The sequence below is a fragment of the Lipotes vexillifer genome, unplaced genomic scaffold, assembly GCF_000442215.2.
Source record: "Lipotes vexillifer unplaced genomic scaffold, Lipotes_vexillifer_v1.1 scaffold1969, whole genome shotgun sequence".
Classification (NCBI taxonomy): Eukaryota; Metazoa; Chordata; class Mammalia; order Artiodactyla; family Lipotidae; genus Lipotes; species Lipotes vexillifer.
Genome location: NW_006794929.1, coordinates 850596 through 874730, shown reverse-complemented (window position 1 = coordinate 874730; position 24135 = coordinate 850596). Strand labels below are relative to the sequence as shown.

Below are 24135 nucleotides of genomic sequence, written 5' to 3'. Positions count from 1 at the left end.
TCTCCCGTTGCGGAGCACAGGCTCCGGACGCGCAGGCTCAGCGGCCATGGCTCACGGGCCCAGCCGCTCCGCGGCATGTGGGATCTTCCTGGACCGGGGCACGAACCCGTGTCCCCTGCATCGGCAGGCGGACTCTCAACCACTGCGCCACCAGGGAAGCCCAGGATAAAGTCTTAACCATTATTCCTTCTCCTGCATTCAGTAACGATTCTCATGGAGATTGTCAGTGGTAAGAAAGGTATTATTTATCTATTGAATTGGATGTCCACATGGAGATGACCAAAAGAGAGTGCGCTATTGTGGTGTTTGGCCTACAAGTAGTATTAAAGACATGGACTAGGAAAAGGTTCCTAGGAAGAACACATAACATAAATGGTGCACTGAAATCAGCTCACGCCTGCTCACAAGAGCCAATTTTGTGCATATTTTCCCAATTCTATGTTCAGTGACTTCCTGTTAGTAGCTAAGTGGGCCATACAGAGAGTACTTACACCATGGAAATGAGCAACTGCTACACATCAAAGCTTCCCCCCACTGCTGCGAGAGCTAGCTGTTATCAGCATGCCTCAGACTATGGTGTAGCTCATAAGAAATGAGGGCAGCTTCCTTAATCTATTTTCTTCTTCCGTGAACTGTGGAGGATACATGTATCAAGGGATTGCTTAGAGGATTAAATTGGAGAATTCATAAAGCATATAGAATAGTGTTGGTATATATTGTATTAGTTGAATCTAACACACTACCAAATTGAAGATACAGCCTAATTTTACATCATACTGCCAAGAAAAAAAAAGCGCTCGTAATTAAACTATGATTTAATTGATTGTAAGACACATCTCAATCTCAGAGATGGTAAAATATAAAATATGTCTTAGAATGAACAAAGTACAGTAGCATGCTTATAATATACGTCACTAATAGCATATATCACTGTGACTAGCTAAAATGTGTGTGTGATAAAAAATCATTTGTCCCCTTCTACTATTTTAATTATCAATTTATTCAAATTTCTAACAAGAATGCTGACAAACATAGCTTGTAATAATGAATGCACAGCATATAAATAGGAGAGGATGACTATTTTTTCATAATAAAACCAAACATAAAATTCAATGAGTTTTGAATTTCAAAACAGTTTTTTTATTAAAAAAAAAAAGATTTAAACATACAAGAAACGTCTGCGGGACCATAAAATAACACTTGCGATCATAAACAAGTGAATGCAAAATTAGGAGTTCTCTGAACAATTCATGCACATTTTAGAAAAACATGTACACTTACATGAAAAGTGAGGGGAGTACTAAGTATATTTATGTCCTCGGAAAAGGATTGGGAACTGGAGAATAATTACGAAGGAAGGGAATTGTCTAAGGTGTAATTATCTAAAGGCTGTGGGAATTAATTTATATTGTATAAAGTAAAATTCCTGGAAACAAGTGAATACAGGCTACCAAACTTGGAGAGAGAAGAGAAACTACTATGTTTGTACAAAAGAGCTTCAAAGAGAAATATGGTTTATTTTCTCTTTTACACCATTGCAACTAAAAATAAAATATAACAGCCAACCATAACCATGTGAAGAGTTTACAGCTATTACACAGAATACAGAGTTTGAGCAGGCTATGAAACACAATGACCTTCAGTAAAACTTGACTCCAAGCCCCTTAGAAGCAATCTCTAATTCCCTCCGTGGAAGTCTAATATGCAGCATAAGAAGAGCTGGCTTTTGACCTCAAAATAACTCCAGGGCTCAGCACACTGTTTCCGGAATCATCTGACTAAATGCAGACTTGCCAGCTGACCACAGCTTAGGTGCTCTGCTGGAAGTCATTTGCAAATCACTTTTCCGACCATGATGGGAAGGACAGTCCCAAAGATCAATGTAATAGAAATTTTGTGAAATTTTGAATCAGGAGACTCATTTCTGGCATGTCATTTAGACACGTGCCTCAGGCAAAGCAGCTTGTGATCCCCTCAGCGTCCTTATCAGCAGAAGGGAATGGTAAAACTTGCCTTCCAGGGGTCGTTAGACTCCCCTGCCCCTATGCCCCACCCCAGTATAAAGACCCAGTGATTACATTGCACCCACCAAGAGTCATGAGGCTCCTGGAAGAATCAAGACATATATTTAAAAAGTGTTTATATATTTTTAAGCTGTAAAAGTGCTTTACAAATATAATAAATGAATTATTAATTAGTGCTGCCACTATCAATCTTTTTTTTTTTTTTTTTTTTTTTTTTTTGCAGTACGCGGGCCTCTCACTGTTGTGGCCTCTCCTGTTGCGGAGCACAGGCTCCGGATGCGCAGGCTCAGCGGCCATGGCTCACGGGCCCAGCTGCTCCGTGGCATGTGGGATCATCCTGGACCGGGGCACAAACCCGTGTCCCCTGCATCGGTAGGCAGACTCTCAACCACTGCGCCACCAGGGAAGCCCTACTATCACTCTTATTACTACACTACTGCAGAGCTGGCAAAGTGGCAGTCACCATACCACTGTATTATGAACTTGGGACAGAATTCTGTACAAAATGATAATTTGATAATGAAGATATATTAAGATATCTTCTTAAAAGACTAAAGTGTTTCAAGATAGATATTTCACTACACTTTCTACTATAAAATCTGAAGGAAGGCCAGAACTTTTAATTCCGACAGACAGGGATTTGGATCTGGATTTAATGTCTTACTAGCTGTGTGATGGTGGGCAGGTTACTTAACCTCTCTGAGTTTAGGAAGCCCCACTTCCCAAGTTTGTTGTGAGCATTCCATCATGGAAAGTGCCTAGCTCAATAAATTCTAGCTTCCTCCTTCTGCTCTTAAATACTTTATCTTTTTTTTTTCTTTACATGTTGTAGGGAGATTTGGAAGAGCTCAAGGGGGTTATAGGTGATGCTTTATAGATCGATAACAGCATTTATTCCACTCTTTCTATGTATCAGGCACCATGTTAAATCTTTACATAACAGTTTCCATTTAATCCTTATATAACCCTGTGTTAGTTTCTTATTGTTACTGTAACAAACACCCATAAATTTAGTGGCTTAAAGCAACACAAACCTATTTTCTCATGGTTCTGGAAATCAGAAACCTAAAATGGGGGACCTCCCTGGTGGTGCAGTGGATAGGACTCTGAACTCCCAATGCAGGGGGCCTGGGTTCTATCCCTGGTCAGGGAACTAGATCCCACATGCATGCCGTAACTAAGAGTTCGCATGCCACAATAAGGAGCCCACCTGCAGCAACTAAGGAGCCCATGAGCTGCAACTAAGGAGACCGCCTGCCACAACTAAGACCTGGCTCAACCAGATAAATAAGTAAATATTTTTTTAAAAAAGAAATTTAAAATAGGTCTGCAGGGCTGCATTCCTTCAGGAGACTTTAGTGAGTATCCATTTCCTTGCCTTTTCCAGCTTCTAGAGAACACTCACCTTCCTTGGCTCATGGCATCATTCTGACCTCTGCTTCTCACATCACCTCTCACTTTCCTGCCTCCCTCTTTCCTGGATAAGGACCTTTGTGATTACATTGCACTCACCTGGATAATCCAGGATACACTCCCCATCTCAAGATCCTTAATCACAACTGAAAAATCCTGTTTGCCACGCTAGGGAACATGTTGACAATTTTCAGGGACTAGAACGTGGGCATCTTCCAGGAGTCATCGTTCTGCATCTGCGCATGCCTAGTTAACACATGAGGGAGTTGAGGCTTCTCAGGTGATGCACTTTGTGAACCAGAACCCAAGTTCTGAGTCTCGATGGCAACCTCCACCCACTATTGCATACCCAGAAGCAATGCTGCCATTTGATATGAACTGATGTGTTTCATTGTGGGCGTGGTTATTACATGGATTGTGGTGGTGACACAATCAATAAGAATCAGACAGGAATTTATTTTGTGCATTGTCTTGCGTCCAACAGCCATATTTACTATGTACCATCAAACTGATCACTTAAAAGATAAATTTAGTATCTAGTTGGCATTATATCAGTTGTTACACAGAATTCAACAAAGACCCAATTCAGTGTCCCTGGGGGAATTTCCAAGACAAACAGCATAAAAGTACAAAAGTATATGTGTCAAACTGAAGACCAGAGGGGATCGCTGCACAAACTGGGAAGCACAATTAGCACATTCATTAATTTGGAATTGTCTTGTGGGTCGTTTGTAATCGAGTTTGTGACTTACCTCAGTTACTCTCTTTTTTTCTTTTTTAATCTTACCCAGTTTAGTGAAATGTTCCATTCCTTTTTATTTATTTATTTATGGCTGAGTTGGGTCTCGGTTGCTGCGCGCCGGCTTTCTCTAGTTGCGGCGAGCGGGGTCTACTCTTCGTTGCAGTGAGCGGGCTTTTCATTGTGGTGGCTTCTCTTGTGGAGCACAGGCTCTAGGCATGCGTGCTTCAGTAGTTGTGGCACGCGGGCTTAGTTGCTCCGTGGCTAGAACCTGGGTCCCCTGCATTAGCAGGATTTTTAACCACTGCGCCACCAGGAAAGCCCTCAGTTACTCTCTTAATTAAAACTGCTTCAGTGAAAGTATTGATTGAGGTTGAATATTTGCTTGAAATTTTTTTAAATGTGGAGTTTAACCCTACTTATAGGAATTCAAGCAATGATAACTGCCATGGATATAACTCAAATATTTGCTCAAGAAAATAACTCATTTAGAAATTGGTAAAAACACTTCACTAGGATTGGATTGCCGAGGTCCTAGGACTGTTGTCCTGGATACTGGACACCTATTTGTCACTGCTGATGCAAGTTCCTGACATCTCTCAGGCTGGTCTCTGGCTCCTAATGTTAGGATGAGAGTAGTTTTGAAAGGAGGGCAGGAAGGAAAGAAGGGAGGAAGGGAGAGGAAAAAGAGAGGGAGAGAGGGAGGAAAGGACCCTGCCTTGCTTGGGCTGCTGGCTGAGTGCTAAGCTGGCTGAGTGGCTTTTGACCTTTGGAGAACAACTCGAATCACAGCTCCCATGCCAGTCTCTGGACTGTTCAGATTGCACGTGCAAATCTGAAAGTGCATGACATACATGCAGATGTGGGTGAAAATGTGCCTTTGGCCTGGGGCTCTGAAACCATGTGTCACTCGGCGAGACAAGAAACTGAACCTCGGACCAGGGAGAGAAACTGAGCTCCCAGAAGCCCCGTGGGCTCCTGTCAATGTCAGTGCGCTACCCCATTTTTGCTCTCTCACTACTTTGGGGGGATTTGAAAAACACTCTGTCTCAGAGGTGGGAGGGGTCAGGGAAAGCCCTATGTGAAAAAGAGGAAGTACTCCATCTGTGTTCAGTACAAATAATGAGGTCATTATTTGTTCATCTGGTAGAATCTGAAGCTTCACTCTGTGGCTTTCCTTCTCCAGTTTGTCCATGTCTGTGGTTTTGAAAAGAAGTAATGTCCTAATTCCAACTCCACCACTAGCCTTCTGGTTATCTACATTCCACACTGCAATTCTATATGCACAATTCAATTAAGGTATTTATGTCTGGTAAAATTTTTGCTCAGCTCTTCATAGAATTCAGTAGTAAAATATTGTCTACCGAAAAATAGAGAAGTGAGATAACAAGCAGTTTTACTTTTGATGATTACCTCCTGCATCTTGCCAGATCTTAAACGTCTATCTTTCAGTCTCTTTTCTATATGAGTAGAATGAAGTGTTCTAGGAGCATTAGCTAATGGACCACCAGCTTCACTTAATTTCCTTTGAGAAGATTTATCTTTATTTATGTAAGTACCAGCAACCGGGCAGCAGCACACTTATGGCTTATAAAGCACTCTTCTCTTTAGTCCCATAAACACAATGAGTGAAGAACAAAGCAGTATCATTTTTCTCACATGCATCACTGCCCAAAATGAAATATGTGTTAGGTATTTTCTGAGTTTTTGTTTTGTTTTTTTTACGGGCAAAAATCATAAGCTATGGAAATTTAATAATGAATAAAGTTTTCACAGGAGAAGTTTTTTTTGTTTTGGGGGGGTGGAGGATTTTTGGCCATGCTGCATGGCTTGTGGGATCTTAGTTCCCCAGCCAGGGATTGAACCTGTGCCCCCTGCAATGCAAGTGCAGAGTCCTAACCATTGGACTGCCAGGGAAGTCCCTGAAGGAGAATTTTTTGAAAAAACATTTTTGCTATTAGGTTTGTTGACATTTAGTCAGGAGCGAGAGCTTTTCAATCTAAATATTGACCTGGTCCTCTGAGCTGACTCACAAACAGGTTAGCCATTAGGAGGAATCTTCCAAGGGCTGGTGAGGGGCATGGGGGCTTGTCTCCTCCTCTGCGGCAGAGAAAGAACCTTCAGCATGACTGTTTTCCATCATTTTGTCTCCTCAGGAAGTTTTCTAGAAGTAAAATCGTAAGGTAACCACCATTTTGAGGTCTACAGTGGGCCAAACTGCCCTAGACCCTGTACATAAGTTTTTCGATCCACTCTTTATATCAACTTTCTGAGGTGAATAAAATCCCAGTTTTACTTGTAAGTGATACATTCAGGCCTCACCAGTCTTTGATTATAAATAGGGTTGTGGTTTTAAGTCGTCATGTGAGGACACTTTGAAGTCCCTCTGACTGAGGACAAGAAATGACCTGTCCCAGTAACTGGCGAGCATCTTAGGTGAGCGTCTTGGCCCTGGAGCAGTTCCTGTTCCTCCACTACAGCTCCTTGTAAAGTCGCCAACCCAGGCCCCTGCTGCCGCCGCCTGGGCCCCAGAGAAGCCTGAGTGGGGAGAAAACAGGAGAAGAAGGAAGGAAAGAAACGGTCCCCTTCACTGAACTTTCATAGGTGTCAGGTGACATGCTATGTGCTCTGCCCACATTACCCATTTGTCCTCACAACAACCCTCTGAAATAAATCCTATTATTATCTCCATTTTATGTGGTGAAGGAAGAAAAGGGATCTCTGAGAGGCTAGGGAACACGTTCAGCTAGCAGGTGGCAGGCAGCTGTCACACGTGTAGGTTTGTCTCCTCCCATGAACTCTAAATGCTGGGCTAGAGCTAGAATTATTAGATTGCCACTAGATTATAGTAGTAGATTTACTGCCAAGTTCAAGCTCTTAAAAGTAAATATACGGGGCTTAGCTGGTGGCACAGTGGTTGAGAGTTCGCCTGCAGATGCAGGGGACATGGGTTCGTGCCCCGGTCCAGGAAGATCCCACATGCTGCGGAGCGGCTGGGCCCGTGAGCCATGGCCTCCGAGCCTGTGTGTCCGGAGCTTGCACTCCGCAACGGGAGAGGCCACAGCAGTGAGAGGCTCACGTACCGCAAAAAAAAAAAAAAAAAAAAGTAAATATATGTTTTATTTAATTCTTCCACAGAATAGAAAACCCCATAAAATCCTATTCAACATGACTGACTTAGGTTCCTCTGGCTACTGTAACAAAATATTTCAGGCTGAGTGGCTTAAAGTACAGACATGTATTTCTCACAGATCTGGAGGCTGGGAAGTCCAAGATCAAGGTGCTGGCCCATTTGGTCCCTCATGAAGGCCTACTTCCTGATTTACAGATGGCTGTCTTCTTTCTGTGTCCTCCTATGGCAGAGAGAGAAAGAGAGAGAGACAGGTGTTGGGGAGCTGTATTTTTCTCTTCTTATAAGGACACTAATCCCATCATAAGGGCTTCACCCTCATGACCTAACGACCTCCCAAAGGCCCCACTTCCAAGTACCGTTACATTGGAAGGGGGTGGTGGTTAGGGGTTCAACATATAAATTTTTGGAGAACACATTCAGTCCATAACAACAATGAATATAGAAAACTATTTAGTAAGAGATGTGTGGAGGGGCGAAGATGGCAGAAGAGTAAGACGCAGAGATCACCTTCCTCCCCACAGATACACCAGAAATACATCTACACGTGGAACAACTCCTACAGAACACCTACTGAACGCTGGCAGAAGACCTCAGACCTCCCAAAAGGCAAGAAACTCCCCACGTACCTGGGTAGGGCAAAAGAAAAAAGAATAAACAGAGACAAAAGAATAGGGACGGGACCCGCACCAGTGGGAGGGAGCCATGAAGGAGGAAAGGTTTCCACACACTAGGAAGCCCCTTTGCGGGCGGAGACTGCGGGTGGCGGAGGAGGGAAGCTTCAGAGCCACGGAGGACAGTGCAGTAACAAGGGTGCAGAGGGAAAAGCGGGGAGATTCCCGCACAGAGGATCGGTACTGACTGGCACGCACCAGCCTGAGAAGCTTGTCTGCTCACCCGCCGGCACAGGCGAGGCTGGGAGCTGAGGTTTGGGCTTTTGGTCGGAGCGCAGGGAGAGGACTGGGGTTGGCAGCGTGAACACAGCCTGCAGGGGGTTAGTGCACCACGGCTAGCTGGGAGGGAGTCCGGGAAAAGGTCTGGAGCTGCCAAAGAGGCAAGAGACTTTTTCTTCCTTCTTTGTTTCCTGGTGCGTGAGGACAGGGGATTGAAAGCGCTGCTTAAAGGAGCTCCAGAGACGGGCGCGAGCTTCGGCTAAAAGCGCGGACCCCAGAGACGGGCATGAGACGCTAAGGCTGCTGCTGCCGCCACCAAGAAGCCTGTGGGCGAGCACAGGTCACTATCCACACTTCCCTTCCGGGGAACCTGTGCAGCCCACCACTGCCAGGGTCCCGGGATCCAGGGACAACTTCCCCGGGAAAACGCACGGCGCACCTCAGGCTGGTGCAACGTCACGCTGGCCTCTACCGCCGCAGGCCCGCCCCGCACTCCGTGCCCCTCCCTCCACCCGGCCTGAGTGAGCCAGAGCCCGCGAATCAGCGGCTCCTTTAACCCCGTCCTGTCTGAGCGAAGAAGAGACACCCTCCGGCGACCTACACACAGAGGCAAGGCCAAATCCAAAGCTGAACCCCAGGAGCTGTGCGAACAAGGAGAAAGGGAAATTTCTCCCAGCAGCCTCAGGAGCAGCGGATTAAATCTCCACAATCAACTTGAGGTACCCTGCATTTGTGGAATACCTGAATAGACAACAAATCATCCCAAATTGAGGAGGTGGACTTTGAGAGCAAGATTTATTATTTTTCCCCTTTTCGTCTTTTTGTGAGTGTGTATGTGTATGCTTCTGTGTGAGATTTAGTCTGTTATAGCTTTGCTTTCACCATTTTTCCTAGGGTTCTATCTGTCCGTTTTCTTTTCTTAAAAATTTTTTTTCTTAATAATTATTTTTTATTTTAATAACTTTATTTTATTTTATCCTTTATCGCTCCCTTCCTTCCTTCCTTCCTTCCTTCCTTCCTTTCTCCCTCTCTCTCTCTTTCTTTCCCTTTCTTTCTTTCTTTCTTTCCTTTTTTCTTTCTTTCTTTCTTTCTGCTTTTTCTCCCTTTTATTCTGAGCCATGCGGATGAAAGGCTCTTGGTGCTGCAGCCAGGAGTCAGTGCTGTGCCTCTGAGGTGGGAGAGCCAACTTCAGGACACTGGTCCACATGAGACCTCCCAGCTCCACGTAATATCAAACGGCGAAAATCTCCAAGAGATCTCCATCTCAACACCAGAACCCAGCTTCACTCAACGACCAGCAAGCTGCAGTGCTGGACACCCTATGCCATACAACTAGCAAGACAGGAACACAACCCCACCCATTAGCAGAGACGCTGCTTAAAATCATAATAAGTTCACAGACACCCCAAAACACATCACCAGACGTGGACCTGCCCACCAGAAAGACAAGATCCAGCCTCATCTACAGGAACACAGGCACTAGTCCCCTCCACCAGGAAGCCTACACAACACACTGAACCAACTTTAGCTACTGGGGACAGACACCAAAAACAATGGGAACTACGAACCTGCAGCCTTCAAAAAGGAGACCCCCAAAAACAGTAAGATAAGCAAAATGAGAAGACAGAAAAACACACAGCAGATGAAGGAGCAAGATAAAAACCCACCAGACCTAACAAATGAAGAGGAAATACGCAGTTTACCTGAAAAAGAATTAAGAATAATGATAGTAAAGGTGATCCAAAATCTTGGAAATAGAATAGACAAAATGCAAGAAACATTTAACAAGGACCTAGAAGAACTAAAGATGAAACAAGCAACAATGAACAACACAATAAATGAAATTAAAGATACTCTAGATGGGATCAATAGCAGAATAAATGAGGCAGAAGAATGGATAAGTGACCTGGAAGATAAAATAGTGGAAATAACTACTGCAGGAAAAAGAATGAAAAGAACTGAGGACAGTCTCAGAGACCTCTGGGACAACATTAAATGCACCAACATTCGAATTATAGGGGTTCCAGAAGAAGAAGAGGAAAAGAAAGGGACTGAGAAAATATTTGAAGAGATTATAGTTGAAAACTTCCCTAATATGGGAAAGGAAATAGTTAATCAAGTCCAGGAAGCACAGAGAGTCCCATACAGGATAAAACCAAGGAGAAACACGCCAAGACACACATTAATCAAACTGTCAAAAATTAAATACAAAGAAAACATATTAAAAGCAGCAAGGGAAAAACAACAAATAACACACAGGGGAATCCCCATAAGGTTAACCGCTGATCTTTCAGCAGAAACTCTGCAAGCCAAAGGGACTGGCAGGACATATTGATAGTGATGAAGGAGAAAAACCTACAACCAAGATTACTCTACCTGGAAAGGATCTCATTCAGATTTGATGGAGAAATTAAAACCTTTACAGACAAGCAAAAGCTGAGAGACTTCAGCACCACCAAACCAGCTTTACAACAAATGCTAAAGGAACTTCTCTAGGCAGGAAACACAAGAGAAGGAAAAGACCTACAATAACAAACCCAAAACAATTAAGAAAATGGGAATAGGAACATACATATCGATAATTACCTTAAATGTAAATGGACTAAATGCTCGCACCAAAAGACACAGACTGGCTGAATGTATACAAAAACAAGATCCATATATATGCTGTCTACAAGAGACCCACTTCAGACCTAGAGACACATACAGACTGAAAGTAAGGGGATGGAAAAAGATATTCCATGCAAATGGAAACCAAAAGAAAGCTGGAACAGCAATTCTCATATCAGACAGAATAGACTTTAAAATAAAGACTATTAGAAAAGACAAAGAAGGACACTACATAATATAATGATCAAGGGATCGATCCAAGAAGAAGATATAACAATGGTAAATATTTATTCACCCAACTTAGGAGCACCTCAATACATAAGGCAAATAGTAACAGCCATAAAATGGGAAATCGACAGTAACGCATTCATAGTAGGGGACTTTAACACCCCACTTTCACCAATGGACAGATCATCCAAAATGAAAATAAATAAGGAAACACAAGCTTTAAATGTTACATTAAACAAGATGGACTTAATTGATATTTATAGGACATTCCATCCAAAAACAACAGAATACACATTTTTCTCAAGTGCTCATGGAACATTCTCCAGGATAGATCATATCTTGGGTCACAAATCAAGCCTTGGTAAATTTAAGAAAATTGAAATTGTATCATGTATCTTTTCTGACCACAACACTATGAGAATAGATATCAATTACAGGAAAAGATCTGTAAAAAATACAAATACATGGAGGCTAAACAATACACTACTTAATAATGAAGTGATCACTGAAGAAATCAAAGAGGAAATCAAAAAATACCTAGAAACAAATGACAATGGAGACACGACGACCCAAAACCTATGGGATGCAGCAAAAGCAGTTCTAAAAGGGAAGTTTATAGCAATACAATCTACCTTAAGAAACAGGAAACATCTCGAATAAACAACATAACCTTGCACCTAAAGCAACTAAAGAAAGAAGAACAAAAAAACACCAAAGTTAGCAGAAGGAAAGAAATCATAAAGATCAGATCAGAAATAAATGAAAAAGAAATGAAGGAAACGATAGCAAAAATCAATAAAACTAAAAGCTGGTTCTTTGAGAAGATAAACAAAATTGATAAACCATTGGCCAGACACATCAAGAAAAGAAAAAGAAGACTCAATAGAATTAGAAATGGAAAAGGAGAAGTAACAACAGACACTGCAGAAATACAAAAGATCATGAGAGATTACTACAAGCAACTCTATGCCAATAAAATGGACAACCTGGAAGAAATGGACAAATTCTTAGAAATGCACAACATGCCAAGACTGAATCAGGAAGAAATAGAAAATATGAACAGACCAATCACAAACACTGAAATTGAAACTGTGATTAAAAATCTTCCAACAAACAAAAGCCCAGGACCAGATGGCTTCACAGGCGAATTCTATCAAACATTTAGAGAAGAGCTAACACCTATCCTTCTCAAACTCTTCCAAAATATAGCAGAGGGAGGAACACTCCCAAACTCATTCTACGAGGCCACCATCACCTTGATACCAAAACCAGACAAGGATGTCACAAAGAAAGAAAACTACAGGCCAATATCACTGATGAACATAGATGCAAAAATCCTCAACAAAATACTAGCAAACAGAATCCAACAGCACATTAAAAGGATCATACACCATGATCAAGTGGGGTTTATTCCAGGAATGCAAGGATTCTTCAATATACGCAAATCTATCAATGTGATTAACCATATTAACAAATTGAAGGAGAAAAACCATATGATCATCTCAATAGATGCAGAGAAAGCTTTTGACAAAATTCAACACCCATTTATGATAAAATCCCTGCAGAAAGTAGGCATAGAGGGAACTTTCCTCCACATAATAAAGGCCATATATGACAAACCCACAGCCAACATCATCCTCAATGGTGAAAAACTGAAAGCATTTCCACTAAGATCAGGAACAAGACAAGGTTGCCCACTCTCACCATTTTTATTCAACATAGTTTTGGAAGTTTTAGCCACAGCAATCAGAGAAGAAAAGGAAATAAAAGGAATCCAAATCAGGAAAGAAGAAGTAAAGCTGTCACTGTTTGCAGATGACATGATACTATACATAGAGAATCCTAAAGATGCTACCAGAAAACTACTAGAGCTAATCAATGAATTTGGTAAAGTAGCAGGATACAAAATTAATGCACAGAAATCTCTGGCATTCCTATACACTAATGATGGAAAATCCGAAAGTGAAATCAATAAAACACTCCCATTTACCATTGCAACAAAAAGAATAAAATATCTAGGAATAAACCTACCTAAGGAGACAAAAGACCTGTATGCAGAAAATTATAAGACACTGATGGAATAAATTAAAGATGATGCAAATGGAGAGATATACCATGTTCTTGGATTGGAAGAATCAACATTGTGAAAATGACTCTACTACCCAAAGCAATCTACAGATTCAATGCAATCCGTATCAAACTACCACTGGCATTTTTCACAGAACTACAACAAAAAATTTCACAATTTGTATGGAAACACAAAAGACCCCAAATAGCCAAAGCAATCTTGAGAATGAAAAAAGGAGCTGGAGGAATCAGGCTCTCTGACTTCAGACTATACTACAAAGCTACAGTAATCAAGACAGTATGGTACTGGCACAAAAACAGAAATATAGATCAATGGAACAGGATAGAAAGCCCAGAGATAAACCCATGCACATATGGTCACCTTATATTTGATAAAGGAGGCAGGAATGTACAGTGGAGAAAGGACAGCCTCTTCAATAAGTGGTGCTGGGAAAACTGGACAGGTACATATAAAAGTATGAGATTAGAACACTCCCTAACACCATACACAAAAATAAGCTCAAAACGGATTAAAGACCTAAATGTAAGGCCAGAAACTATCAAACTCTTAGAGGAAAACATAGGCAGAACACTCTATGACATAAATCACAGCAAGATCCTTTCTGACCCACCTCCCAGAGAAATAGAAATAAAACCCCCCACAAGCAAATGGAACCTAATGAAACTTAAAAGCTTTTGCACAGCAAAGGAAACCATAAAGAAGACCAAAAGACAACCCTCAGAATGGGAGAAAATATTTGCAAATGAAGAAACTGACAAAGGATTAATCTCCAAAATTTACAAGCAGCTCATGCAGCTCAATAACAAAAAAACAAACAACCCATTCCAAGAATGGGCAGAAGACCTAAATAGACATTTCTCCAAAGAGGATATACAGATTGCCAGCAAACACATGAAAGAGTGCTCAACATCATTAATCATTAGAGAAATGCAAATCAAAACTACAATGAGATATCATCTCACACCAGTCAGAATGGCCATCATCAAAAATTCTAGAAACAGTAAATGCTGGAGAGGGTGTGCAGAAAAGGGAACACTCTTGCACTGCTGGTGGGAATGAGAATTGGTACAGCCACTATGGAGAACAGTATGGACGTTCCTTAAAAAACTACAAATAGAACTATCATATGACCCAGCAATCCCACTACTGGGCATATACCCTGAGAAAACCATAATTCAAAAAGAGTCATGTACCAAAATGTTCATTGCAGCTCTATTTACAATAGCCAGGAGATGGAAACAACCTAAGTGTCCATCATCGGATGAATGGATAAAGAAGATGTGGCACATATATATAATGGAATATTACTCAGCCATACAAAGAAATGAAATTGAGTTATTTGTAGTGAGGTGGATGGACCTAGAGTCTGTCATACAAAGTGAAGTAAGTCAGAAATAGAAAGACAAATTCCGTATGCTAACACATATATATGGAATCTATGAAAAAAAAATGTCATGAAGAACCTAGGGGTAAGACGGGAATAAAGACACAGACCTACTAGAGAATGGACTTGAGGATATGGGGAGGGGAAAGGGTAAGCTGTGACAAAGTGAGAGAGTGGCATGGACATACATACACTACCAAACATAAAATAGCTAGTGGGAAGCAGCCCCATAGCACAAGGAGATCATCTTGGTGATTTGTGACCACCTAGATGGGTGGGATAGGGAGGGTGGGAGGGAGGGAGACACAAGAGGGAAGAGATATGGGGATATATGTATATGTATAACTGATTCACTTTGTTATAAAACAGAAACTAACACACCATTGTAAAGCAATTATACTCCAATAAAGATGTAAAAAAAAAAAGAGAGATTTGTGTGTCTTCTTTCACATCAGAACTATCTGTCCTATATGTTCTTACATATGGGTATGCTATTACATGCTTTAAATATTACAGAAATGAATTTGTTCTAGGGTGATCATATGCCATGATCTCCCCAGTACAGTCTGGGTTTATGCCTGTTGTCCTGGTGGAGTTATTATAACACCTCCTTTTGCTGTCAAAATGTCCTAGCTTGGGTAATAAATTACATGATCACCCCTCTTAGTACCAATATTTCAAAAACATATTTGTAGCTTGGAAAGTTTTGTTAATTTTTGCAGCTGCATGATAGGTGTGTAGAGGTTTAACTTCCATAATAAAAAATCTTAAATATACATATTTATAGTTAAGTTTTTTTCTAGTTATGGTTTAAACAAATATGGAGTAATAACTTATTTTTGTTCAAGTGATTATTTCTCCCTCAAATATAAAAACATCATCACCGGGGCAATAACTTAGAGTTCTCTTTTCATGTATAGAGGTGTGTTCTTGAAGAATTGTTGTAAATGAAAAGCATGCAGACTGAACTAGTATAATTGAAAGGTTTTGAACGACCTAGGAGTATTTGTTACATTAAAAGACTAGAAGAAATCCTGTCACTCAAAAGAATCTTTTTGTAAAAGGATCATTAATGTCCTTATTTTCCTTCTGCAAACAAATATATTTCATATAGCCCAAGGAGCAACATGATTTACACAGTTTTCTCAACAGTAAAACAAGAAAAATACTACGACTTACCTAGAAAGTTGTTGTGAGGGTTAATTCTGAAATTTCATGGGAAGAATATAGCTCCCTGCCTGGCACAGAGTAAGAACTCGATAGATGTTACTATTTATATCAGCTATTGCCAACATTTTTCTTTATGGAGAGGTGATGTATTGTATCGAGTAAAGTGTTAAATGACAGCAGCAACAAAACACTCTTGGAACTCATTACTGTTTATTACCCTACTGATTTTTTGTAATTGAAAACAGAGAATGAACATATTTAATGTGCCCCAGTGGGCAATGTTGGAGTAAAAATTATATCAAAAAGATAATTAGGGGACTTCCCTGGTGGCACAGTGGTTAAGAATCCGCCCACCAGTGCAGGGGACATGGGTTCGAGCCCTGGTCCGGGAAGATCCCACATGCCGTGGAGCGGCTGGGCCCGTGCACCATAACTACTGATCCCACGCACCTAGAGCCCATGCTCCGCAACAAGAGAAGCAACCGCAATGAGAAGCCCGCTCACTGCAACTAGAAAAAGCCTGCACGGAGCAACAAAGACCCAACGCAGCCAAAAGTAAAAATTAATTAATTAATTAATTATTTTAAAAAGATAGTTAAACGAATTTTACAGTCTCCCATTAATCCATGTAGCCAGCCAGCTAGTCATGAACTATTTACTGGATGTGCAAGCCAGGACCTGCACCACTGGATGTGGCAAAGCGTGTGACCTGCGGGTAGGTGACACTGGAGCACCGAACAGTCATGATATTAGTTTGTTTCTTTTGGTGGAATTAAGAAATCCTGGTTCAATTATAAATCTTCTCAGTAATCAATACTATACCTTTCCACCCTGGCCAGAGAGTTATTTTCCACAGGCTTTAGCAAGGAGCAAAGATGTCTCTGATGTGCTTTTCACTTGTACATTTTCTATGCCTGGAGGCTTAATACAGTCTATGAAAAATCGTTCTTTCATTCTTTTCATTCTCTCTCAAAGCTTCAAGCCTCAGGGCCTTTGAAATAAATCAATACTGAATTCATTGACTTGGGCATTCCAAGAGAACAAAGGGAACTTCAGAGACTAGACAAAGCATTAAAAACATTTGGAAATTTTTTTTCCCCAAAGTGCCCACTTTTTTCTGATTGGAATAGCCAACAGTTAAGAGTATTCTCGCAGCAGGATTGCCATTGCTTTGCTTGCAAACAAACTAAAAACCTTGTCAATCTTCCCCTTCCCAAATTCATTTCCTAAATAACAAAGTTAGCGTGTCCCCATTTAAACAATAACGACTAATTTTAAAAAGAGAGTGTAATGATAAAATGTATAATTTTATATAACCTGCTTTCACCCTACTCTATGAATAGTTTTCAAACAATATATGTACTCAAGTATATTTCAATTTAAATAACGCCTTTGTAATTAAAATACTTAATAAGTTTTCCTGAGTATGCAAAACAAGCACTTTCACCTATTTCTGGAAAGCTTACAGGATTGCAGAAAGCAAAATTAGGAGACAATAAGCATACAACGGTGGTATTAGAGATTCAATAGCTTTGGGTTGCTAAATATTCTCTTTGGGTTTCTAGATCAATAAAGAGCAGGAAGCTCTGGCTTCTATTAGCATGTTTTCAGTTGTAAGACAGAAAGCTCAATTCAAACCAGTTCACAATAACTAGAACTGGTTAACAATAACAATAACTAATTTCAGGATAGGGCAACCTGAATTTAGCAGCTCTGTGAAATCAGAAGAACCCAGTAAGAGAGACAACCAAAATGTCACACTTTTTCCTTTACACACTCACTTCTTTTCTAGAATCTCACTGTCATAATATATACAATCCCGCCGTGATACATCTGGCTAGTACTGAGGCTACCAATAGATAGTATGATTCCAACAAACCCTCAAACACTGTAGCCTCAAAAATCTCACTAACCTACCATTCTTTAGAATAATATTGACTTCACAATACCTTGTTTAAAGATATTCTGCATAGTAATGGGAGCCAAGAATTTGTTATCAGAGGATTACTGCTACTACCCTGCATAATTATGAGACTTACAGCAAGCTATTAATCCTGATGATTTTCAGTTTCCTAATCTGTAAAATGGAGCTTACAAATAATGTGCTCCTAGACTTTATGAAGAGTATCTAACAAAACCCCACAGCAAACATGTTACTGAATGATAATGCCTTAGGAGACTTCCTTCAATGCCTGCAGCAAGCCATTCATTTACCTCTTGCCTGTGGCTGCTTCGGTGCTACTTTGGTAGGGTAGCTGCGACAGAGAGGATAGACCTCTCGAACCTAAAATATTTAATCATATGATATTGCTTATATGTGGAATCTGAAAAAAAAAAGATACAAATGAACTTACAAAACAGAAATAGACCCACAGACATAGAAAACAAACCAACGGGGAAAGCGGGGGGAGGGATAGATTAGGAGGATGGGATTAACATATACACACTACTATATGTAAAATAGATAACCAACAAGGACTTGCCGTATAGCACAGGAAACTATACTCAATATTTTGTAATAACCTATAAGGGGAAAGAATCTGAAAAATAACAGATATATATGTATGTATAACTGAATCACTGTGCTGTACACCTGAAATTACCATGACATTGTAAATCAACTATGCTTCATTTAAAAAAAAAAAAAAGCCTAAAATATTTACTATCTGCCCTTTATGGAAAAAGTTTGCCATGCCCCGAGATGGAGAAGGAAGGCTTTAATACCAGAGATGTAGCCACAAGGAGTCATGTTTTTCTGGATGATTTCTGGATCATGGGAGATAGGAAGAACAATTTAGGAACATGCATATTTTTATCCAAAAAGTGTCTGCCAGAGTCCCAACAAGAAACCGATGGACTCAGGTAACGAGGAGGGTTTATTTACAAAGGTGTGAATTTAGGACCTGGGGCTCACCACTAGAAAGGGTAAGGGGAGGGAATAGCTGCCAGGATCGCAGAGAATAGGACTCTGTACAGTTAGTGGCCCTGAGAAAAATGGGGATTTCCCATCGAGGGATACAGCCAACTTAATGGGACTTCTTGGGGAGGGAGGAAGGGGGATAAATACCCTGACTTAGCTTGCTTTCCTCTTCCTTCATTTTTCTTACTGGGACTCCTCACTGGCTGAACCCAACCAGAGTGACAGAGGACTTTAGGACAGATCATTGAGTCCATACCATACAGGCTCCTGGCAGAGAGCAGAGTGGAGACATGCACTTTAATGAAACTTTTTACCCATGTATTTTAATTTCATCATTTCATATAATCATATAAAACTATACAATCATAATTTTATATCACTTAACTTGCACATTTTAACCTTTTATCCCATTGGCTTCCAGCATTATTGTCATTCTAAATGTTTCAACTTTACTTGCTTTTATTTTTAATATAAATTTTTTTCAGATTAAAAAATTTATGGTTAATATAAAAATAAAAATTTTACTGAAATGTATAATGTACATGTATAATGTACATCATCCCCAAATCCCCTCAGCAGGGATAATCACTGTGAATAACTGATGTATATTCATCTAGATTTGGGTGCATATATACATATACATAAAAGATATTTTATTGGGCTTCCCTGGTGGCGCAGTGGTTGAGAATCCACCTGCCGATGCAGGGGACACAGGTTCGTGCCCCGGTTCGGGAAGATCCCACATGCCGCAGAGCGGCTGGGCCCGTGAGCCATGGCCGCTGAGCCTGCATGTCCGGAGCCTGTGCTCCACAACGGGAGACGCCAAAATGGTGAGAGGCCCGTGTACTGCAAAAAAAAAAAAAAAAAAGATATTTTATTGATATTAGTAGTAAGATAAATGGTACTTGACTTTATACACCATTTTTAAACTTTCCCCTTTATTCAGTTAATAAATCCCGGGAAATAAAACAGGATATCAAAAAGATATCTGGGAGTTCCCTGGTGGCCTAGTGGTTAGGATTCCAGGCTTTCACTGCCATGGCCTGGGTTTAATCCCTGGTCGGGGAACTGAGACCCCACAAGCTGCACAGCTCGACCAAAGAAGAAAAAAAAAAAAAGATATCTGCACTCCCATGTTTATTGCAGCATCATTCACAATAGCCAAGACATGGAAACAACCTAAATGTCCCTCAGTGGATGAATGGATAACGATACCGTGATATATTTATTGGAATGGAATACTATTCAGCCACGAAAAAGAAAGAAATACTGCCATTTGCAACAACATGGACAGACCTTGAAGGTACTAAGCTAAGTGAAATAAGTCAGAGAGAGAAAGACAAACACTGTATAATCTCACTTATATGTGAGAATCTAAAATAGCTGAACTTGCAGAAACAGAGTAGAATGGTAGATACAAGGAGCTGGGGGTAGAGGAATTGGAGAGATGTTGGTCGAAGGTTATAAACTCGCAATTAAAAGATGAGTAAGTTCTGGAGATCTAATGCCCAGCCTTCTGATTATAGTTAACAATACTGCGTATATACTTCTAAGTTGCTAAGAGACTAGACCTTAAATATTCTCACTACGAAAAAGAAGTGATGTGATGTGGTAGAGGTGTTAGCTAAAGCTATGGTGGTAATTGTATTGCAATATATAAAAGTATCAGATCAACAAATCGTGTACCTTAAACTAGCACAATGTTATATGTCATACCTCAACAACAAATGTATTTTGAAAAAATTCCATGCGTTCATTCAAATATTATATATAATACGAATACAAATGTATACTAAGATATTTGTATTAATATTAATGGGGCTTGACTGTACATATTATTTTTTAAATTTTTATTTTATATTGGAGTATAGTTGATTAACAGTGTTGTGTTAGTTTCAGGTATACGGCAAAGTGATTCAGTTATACATATACATGTATCTTCTTTTTCAAATTCTTTTCCCATTCAGGTTATTACAGAGTATTGAGCAGAGCTCCCTGTGCTATACAGTAGGTCCTTGTTGGTTATCTATTTTAAATATAGCAGTGTTGTACATATTTTGAAGCTTGCTTTTTCTTTCAGTTAAGTATGTATCTTAAGAAAATTTCCAGCATTTATTCATTCAAAAAATACTAACACCTGTTATGTGGCAGGCTTTGTTCTAGGTGCTAAAGAGGCAGCAGTGAAATAGATGATGTCCCTAACCCCAAAGTAAGTGAGTAGAAGGGGAATAAAGAGAGCAAACAATTAAATAGATAAGTGGTAAGTAAAGGGGTACCTGGAAAGGGGGTAGGGATAACAAGAGAAGTTTTATTCTTGGTTGGTCATGAGGGAATCTCCTCAAGAAGATGAACTAGAGCAGATAACTAAAGAATAAGAAGGTCAGACAACATGATCTGGAGAAGTGCTTTCCAGGTAGAGAGAAGAGCAGGTGCTCAGTTCCAGGGATGGGAGCCAACTTGGCTTGTTCAAGGAACCCAGAGAAGACCAGTGGGGTTGGGATGGAGCTAGCAGGATGGGAGAGTGATGGCTGCTATGAGAGGTCCCTAGTATCCTGGTAAGGGGTTTGCAATTTATTCTGAGTGCAACAGAAAGCCATGAAAGATTTAAGCAGGGATGTGATATGAATTTATCTAGGATTTTACAAGATCAATCTAGCTGCTAAGTAGCTAATGGACTGTTTGGAGGGCAAAAACAAAAGCAGAGTGACCAGGTAGGAATCCATTCCTGGGAAGAGCTGTGACTCACTGAGGTCCTAGGAATATAGTGAGGAATGGTCAGATTCAGGGTGTATATTGAATAGAGAATTCATGGGATATGCTGATGGATTGAATGGGGCAGAAGGGTGATGGTGAGGGAGACAAAAGTCAAGAACAACTCTAGGCTTTTGGCAGGAGTCATCCCTAACATTTGTACATTTATCTTTATACATTTATGTGACTTACTGAAGGATAAATTCTGAGAAGTATTTTTCTTGGTCAAAAGTTATGACTAGTTTAAATTTTATTAGATATTGGAACATTCCCTCCCAAAATAGTTCGTTTTTCTTTTTTTTTTTTTAGCTGTACCGTGTGGCATGTGGGATCTTAGTTCCCTGACCAGGGATCAAAAGCATGCCCCCTGCAGTGGAAGTACGGATTCTTAACCACTGGACCGCCAGGGAAGTCCTAATATTTCATTTTTTTAATTCCTAAAGTTGGAAATATTAGCTCTAACCATCTAACCTCCTGTCTCTTTAGTCTCTTATAGGTCCTGTTTTAGATATTATCGGTTTTATCTATTTAATTTCTTTCCCCTCTTTTATATTGCTTCATTCCCCTTTTGTTTTTCCTATATTCCTTTTTGATGACTCATCTTTGTACTGTCTGGCCAGAATCTGGCCCTGAAGGAGCGTGAACCATGGAGGGTTTACACTGTAAACAGGAAACTCTCCCAGCTGCTCAGGCACCTGCTCCCTTGGCCTCCTGTGAAAGCAAATTCCCAGGGCAGTTAGCAAGTCTCTCTCTAAAGAATTTGTTCTGAGGGGACTTTGCAAACTCCAGGGTTAAGTCTCTTCAGGGCCATAAATTCCACAGTGAGAATAACATGGTTGATGTGCTTAAAAAGTGTTACTTATCAACAAGTTACACGATGTGGTGTTTACATTGAAAAAACTCTTAAGGAGGAATTCCCTGGTGGTCCAGTTGTTAGGACTCAGTGCTTTCACTGCCATGGCCCGGGTTCAGTCCCTGGTTGGGGAAATAAGATCCCACAAGCCACTTGGCAAGGTCAAAAAAAAGTCTCTTGTGGTAAAACCCATGGACTCCAGTTGTATTTTAGGCCAACTCTCAATATTAAACCACAAGACAGAAGGTGGTGATGGCATGCGGGAGGGACGTTCAGGGAGTGGCCTGGGTTTGGTCAGGAAGCAGGTGGTGGTAAACCTGAGAGACTCTGAAAGGAGGTGGCACAGAAGTTTAGCAGCCAAGTTATTGGTACCAATTCTAAACCAGCTGTTTAGGGGGATGTGGTTCAGACCTCTTGTCCTGCTCTGGTTGCTGCCTGATGCTATTTATGCTAATTCCACTGCAGACCACAGTGGTCCCTTTCCTCCATGTCAACCTCTGTGAAAGATCCTCCAAACTGGCCTGAGCTCTGCCACCACCCTGACGCCCCACACCACTGTCTACTTTCCTGTTCCAGGGTCTGCCAAGGTCACACACGTGCTGCGGGCTGACCAGGGCCAGAGCTGGAAGGAGGAGGTGGTGACCAAGGAGACCCAGCTGCAGTGCACACTCAAGGCCTCCTAACTGTATGGGCAGCTCCCCAAGTTCCAGAACGGAGACCTCACCCTGTACCAGTCCAGTGCCATCCTGCGATACCTGGGCTGCTCCCTGAGGCTGTGTGGGAAGGACCAGCGAGAGGCAGCCCTGGTGGACGCGGGCAACTACAGCGTGGAGGCCCTCCACTGCCGATACGCCACCCTGATTTACACCAACCCCGAGGTGGGCAAGGAGGACGATGGGAAGGCACTGCCCGGGCACCTGAAGCCTTTTGAGCCCTGCTGTCCCAGCATCAGGGAAGCCCGACTGCATTATGGGCAAGCAGATCTCCTTCACAGGCTACAAGCCGCTGCACTGGCTGCGGACTCTCCGGGTCCTGGCCCTGCCACGCTGCCTTCCCACCACGCACAGCAAGTAAATCGCCCCATTCAACAGGAAACAGTGAGGGCTTGTGGCACTCTCTGCAGAAGAAGAAAGGGAGCTGCCTGCTTCCCTTTCCCCAGGCCCAATCAAATTCCCAAGAGGTTCTCCACACTGAAACCAGCTTTCAGATGCACTTGAAGAACCTTTTCCTTAGGGCTCAAGCTGGCCACCAGCTCATCCCAAGCCAAGTTTGTTCCACATGTGGCCCCTCTCAGACCCAGAACCAATAACAAGTCCCTTTTCCCCTTCGGACTATGATACAGAAGACAGCGCACCTGTCCTGTCTCCTCCTATCCTAATGGTAAATTATCCCTCCAGGATTTTATCATCCTTTCCAGCTCTTTGCCTACCCTGGTCCAGATTTCTTTTCAAAACTTTGGCCCTCAAAGATAAACTGTGTGTGTGTGTGTGTGTGTATCTGTGTTTATAAGTGCGCAGCAGGACTTTCTCAAATGTGAGTCTTTGATCACAAACATTGTTATACTATTTGCCATCACCTGGGGAATAGATATTATTGGATTATTTGAGATTTTATTTGATATTTGAGTTTTCTTGGCCTGGGTGTTTGACTTTGGGTTTGATAGCATGTGCTCCAGTTAGAGAACCATTCATCGATGCTTATGTAGAACTGGAACTACACTATGATTGTGAGATTTGGGATCAAAGAAGGGAGCTTCTCCAGGAGGTCCTAAGACTTCCCAATGAGCTAATGAAGAAACGTGTTTTCTCCCTCCTTCCCTTTCTCCTAATTCCTTATTTTTTAAGCCAGTTGTGAATAGACTGATAGGAGTTTAGATGAGCTGGCTGCTTGCCTCTAAAGAGACCAGAAAGACTGGTGTTCTTTTATTACAA

The 24135-nt window shown here is 41.3% G+C and overlaps 1 non-coding gene and 1 pseudogene across 1 annotated transcript; one reads left to right on the top strand and one right to left on the bottom strand.

Moving 5' to 3' along the window:
* Positions 1–6020: 6020 nt before the first annotated feature.
* Positions 6021–6093, bottom strand: TRNAA-UGC (transfer RNA alanine (anticodon UGC)). The gene has a single exon. It is a non-coding gene; the product is annotated as a tRNA-Ala (tRNA).
* A 10233-nt stretch (positions 6094–16326) lies between these two features.
* LOC103070335 (glutathione S-transferase P pseudogene) lies at positions 16327–23278 on the top strand (annotated as a pseudogene).
* The last annotated feature ends 857 nt before the right edge of the window (positions 23279–24135 follow it).